A 5,490-nucleotide genomic window follows, 5' to 3' on the forward strand; every position below is an offset into this window, starting at 1 on the left:
TTAATTATTAAAATATTTGTTTACACATACTACATATGTGCAAAATGAACCTTACGCTATGATTATCTGGCATGTTTTTATAAACAGCAGATAAATACATAATGCATGCAGTCTTATGAAATGCAAGCTCAATGCATAGATAGATAAAAGAAAAGAAGAGTATGTATTTCTGTGAATGTAGCAGCCACTCGTTCTTTAATGGAAAAAGGTCTGTGTGGTTTAATTGGTTGATTCTCCTCCAGACTCTTTGCTCTTGTGTATATTGGCCTCACAGGACAAAAGGATCTTTTATCTGATCACTGGCTGGAGAACTAATGGAGCAGCTGTCAGATCTGTGTGCCCAGACCGTAATGACATCGGCTTCAGCAAACCAGACCAGAACAGGTAGCCCACTCGCTCTTAACGCCCACGGCCTGTGGCTCATTTCCCCTGGGCTTTGAACTGCCCTCACTTTGACCTCTATTCCCTCTGTCTCTCTCTCTCTCTCTGCTTTGCTGAACTTAACAGGGTATGTTGGGCATTGTGCCTTCCCAAATTTCTCATTTTGCTCTCTGTGTCTCACTAGAGGATGACCGATTGGTTTATCATCCGGTCTGAATCAAGTCTTCACATTGCTTTTGTAAAACAAATAGTCAAAATTGTGATGTAAAAAGTCCCAATTATTTATTTTTTATTTCATGACGGGGAAAAAAAAAACAGTACTGAAAGCTGTAAACTGAGTATTCAGAGAAATAAAGTCTGATTTGTAAAATGCAAACTAGAACGTCTGGAAAAAACTTTAATGAACAGCCGTGACACCAGGATACGTTTACGTGAATTTACACTTTGATCTGAATGAAAACGTGGCTGACACAGAAGAGCGTAAGTATTCTCGTCGTTTCATAACGTTACGGTTGAACCACTGATGGCAGATGGACTATTCTGACAATGTCTTTCATACTTTTCTGGACCTTGATAGTGTAAGTTATTTGGCAGTCTATGGGACAGTCACAAGCCTCCCGGTTTTCATCCAAAATATCTTAAATCATGATCGGAAGATGAACAAAACTTTTACGGGTTTGGAACAACAAGGGGGTAAGTGATTAATGACTAAATTTTCATTTTGTAGTGGAGTAACCCTTTAAGTCACTCATTTATCGCAAACCATTGCAATATGCATATCACGATATGCACATTTGCAATATTTGGATAATGACGATATATCGTGCAGCCCTACTTTCAAGACTAAAAAAATGGAAGAAATGTAATATCTCCGAATTGCAAGTTTATATCTCTCAATTCTTTTTTTCTCAGGACTGCAAGGGAAAAACGTCCAAACTGTTTATTAGAGTATTATTCTGTTGCAGAACTGCACGGGTTTCCAGACTAATTCGATGACACAATCGCTATCAGCTTGTTGCTGTTTTTTGGATGTTCGTGCAGCTGCTTTTTGGAAACTAAGCGAGTGTTATCCGATCAAATCAAATGTTTCTATTGCTTCTGTGAGCTGAAACAATTATAACAGCCTTTGTGCAGGGAGTAAATTATATTAATTGAGCCTGCAACTGAGGGGAAACATACTTGACAGTACCCACTCACCTGCTACTGAATGTAATTTACCTTGTTGGAGCCCTTTTTGACATACACTGTTTCGACAAGTGTCATTCACTTTCATTTCAGTGTAAAGCTGACACCCAGAACTACTATTTAAGCACTGCATGGGTACCAATTCATTTTCACTAGGTGAGATCATATAAAGCAGAGAAATCATGTTGATCATGATGAGGTCAGCCAGCTATGAGCACAAGAGACTTTTCTGAGAGAACTGACTTATTTGTACACTACCATTCAAAATTGTGCATTCTTATAAAAACATTACCATTTTAATCCTAAAAAATATATATTACTATTTCCAAAAATTTCAACATAGATTTTTTTTTTTTTTTTTTTGAGCACCAAATTAGCATATAGAATGATTTATGAAGGAACATGACAAAAAAATCAGCTTTTCCATCACATGAATAAATTACATTTTAATATATATTCAAATTAAATAAATAAAAAACATGTTTGTTTGTTTTTCTCTGTGAAAGTATTGTCTCACTCATCCTGTTGTCCGGTTGTATTCTTTTGGTGTGATTTCAAGCTAAACTCATTGTCAACTGCACAGCTGTCATTTTTAGGATCAATGTGATAGCCATCTGTCAATCAGCTGTCAAAACAGAAACGTCTCCTATTTTTCCTGGCATCTTTGGTTCGAATTTTGGCACAGTAGTGTAACATTTATCATTTCCCAAAGTCATCTCAGTTCATCTCTATCTGTCTGAGAAGAAAAGAAGGAAAAATATATACAATCAAGCATGCATGGCACCTTCACCAGGCTGCTAGCTGTTGCTGGCCTACTTCCTAAAAATAGCATGTAATGCCAAGGCAGATTCAAAGACTTTTACTGTACTGTTCTCTCTCTCTCTTTGTTTTTCTCTTTCTCTCTTACCCATTCTGGCGCCCCCCACCCAACCCAACCTCCACTTTCTCTCTTTGTCTCCCCTTCTGTCTGATTTCTCCTCACACCTTTCTTTATTAGTGGACACACTGAAAGTGTTGTTTAGATATTTCTATCAACTGTGACATTTAAGTATATTAAACAAATTCTGTAGAGTATTCACATTGGTATGTGTGAATTGAAATTTCTGCATTCTGACGAGACACAAAAATGCACACACATTTATTATATAATGTGAAAAATACGGTTTAAAGCCCATTTCAAGGTATAACTCTATTTTAACACATTATTTACAGTTTGACTCGTATGCTGCTTTCACACAAATAATTACACCTTTCGCTTACAGCATTTTATGCTCATTAATGCTTAAAATCTCTCTTTCTCTCACACTGCAGGACTGAAGAACATGGAAGTAGTGTCACAAAAATGTTATACACTTAGTAGTAGAAGGTAAAACTCTCCCTCTTTCTGGTTTCTGCATCAGCCAGCACATCCATGGACCACCCACTTTCTTTTCACTGACCTTCTGTTACATATTACACATAAAACTGGACATTTTATGCACTTTCGTGATTTTATCTGATTGGCTGACTTTATGCAACTTTCAAAAACAGAGCTACAGGGGAGTTTTTCTGGGATGAAAAAATCTCATTCATATTTTCATAGGGGAATTTTGTTGAAGCCATCAACCCACATTATTTCAACTTATTACAAAAGAACTCCATGAAGTTCCATGAAGCACTGTGAATAATGTATGTCACTATTTTTTATAATAATTTTTCCATGATATTTAATTTATGGAGCCCTGCACACCGCATGCAAGAAAAAAATAATAGGCTGATAGGCACTCAATTTTTTAATCGAGAGAACAATTTATTAATTTTTTCTTGCATTTCATGTGTGGGGTTCCGTACTAATTTGATTGTCATTTATATAGTTTTTTCATAAAAAAAATATATATATAATAATAATAATAATCCCCTTCAAATCAAAATAATGGTTTGGTTATGAGTCTGACTTGTAATTTTTTGATACACACTTTTTTTTTAATCCCTGTGGGAGAAATACTTCCAGAACCATGACTGCTGAGGATTTTCTTTTTTTTTTCTTTTTTTTTATCAATCTGCTTGGAAATAAAATCATATTTATAAGGCACCGTCGATTTTTGTTTGATGCACTTACTAGAAGTAAACTAAAGGTTTGATTACATGAGACAACTGAACCCTCTCCTTAACCTAAAATGGCTGATTTCAGATTAGCCTACTATTTCTGCCATATCTTTATATGCCAAAAATAAGAGTGGTAGGCAATTCTGAGTCATATTTACTTCCTGTTGTGGTCCTGATTAGCAACATTTTCAAGAGACGTGAATCATTCCAGATGTATTCAATATTTTTCTGATATTTTACATTTTATTATGTGCATACATTTACTGAAATTAAAACATCATTTGAATTTATGTTTTGATGTTTATGGACCAAATATGTGTCATTTGCAGTAATGTAAGAGAGCAACAGAATGACCTTGTGTATAATTGAGGACAGAACACTTGCATGTCATGTCAGCTGCCCACATACAACCAAATAAAAAAATACTCAAAATTCACAAATTGTCTTGTTAGTCAGCTTGCTCCCTGAGTTTATTTAATGCACATGCTTTTTTACATGAAGAAGGAGAATTTCTGCCATAGACTTTTGGCTATGGGTGTCTTATGCAGCCTAATCCAGCGGCTGTATGTGTGTGTGTGTGTGTGTGTGTGTGTGTGTGTGTGCGTGCGTGTGTGTGTGTGTGTGTGTGTGTGTGTGTGTGTGTGTGTGTGTGTGTGTGTGTGTGTGTGTGTGTGTGTGTGTGTGTGTGAGTGAGGAAAGGATTAGAGCCAGCTGAATCACTGTGTGTAGGAGTATAAATATCCTGCAAGAGGAGTGAGTGGCTGCATACAGGACCACAGCCCCTCCCTGCATCTCTCTTTTCACTCCTCTTCCTGCTGCAGACCCCCAAAACATGTCTGTGAGCACATCTCTCAATGAATCTCAAAATCTGACGCTGAGGAGTAATAAGAGATGTGTGCTGAGGGGAGAGGTTTGTTTTGGTTGAGTCATGTAACAATGAAAGAGTCAGTCACAAACCCCTTAGAAGGGTATAGTTCCCCGCGGGTATTAACTACTCAAGGACCACACTCAAAGAAAGCATGAACATCTGTGCATGTTCAATAGTATAAGAATGACTGTATTGATAGTTCTTAAACATTCTGCTTTGTGTTTGCTCTCAACCCGCACCCTAAGTATTAAAAAGCAAGCAATTAATTTAGCATAAACTGCTGCATAATTTTAGCTTTAGGTGTTTTATCAATTTATTATTATTATTATTTTTTTTTTTTTTTTGGTATTTGAAGATGTTACGTTCTTAAAGAAACTGAAGATTTGTTATGTAAACACCTTATATTGTTATTCAGTGTTCATGTTCTTGCCATATATATATATATATATATAAACTTTATATATAAAGTTGTTTTTATAATAGATACAAATTTTATGACACATGCAGATGCACAAACCAAAGCATGCTTCCTTTGCAGTATTTCCTAAAGGAAATGCATCCTTGTTTTGTATATTGTGGAAGTTTTTCTTTTGTTTTCTCTTTAATCACAATCTAAAGACCCAGCTTTGCAGAAACTTGCACTAGGAAATTAACTCATCTCCAGAAAGTGTGTTTTTAAAAGTAAAAAGTAATTAGGCTATGTTGTTTATGAGATTGCCTGCAGATCTTGCTATCATCCATCAGCGCAGAACTATAAATGGAACAGGTAGAATTCATAAGAATTGAAACAGGAACACTGGGCCACTGGAATGCACAAGGACTCAGTATGTGACAGGCTGTAGGCAGCAGGTGAATTTGCAGTGGAGGAGGAGGAGGGGGCAAGAATAGCACCGGTGTGGGCGTACAGGCGGCCACCGAACCGTTATGCTGCATACTGGCGTATTTTCAGTAAGGTCAACAAAGATGATAAA

This window comes from Carassius gibelio, chromosome A9 (genome assembly GCF_023724105.1).
Source record: "Carassius gibelio isolate Cgi1373 ecotype wild population from Czech Republic chromosome A9, carGib1.2-hapl.c, whole genome shotgun sequence".
Lineage (NCBI taxonomy): Eukaryota > Metazoa > Chordata > Actinopteri > Cypriniformes > Cyprinidae > Carassius > Carassius gibelio.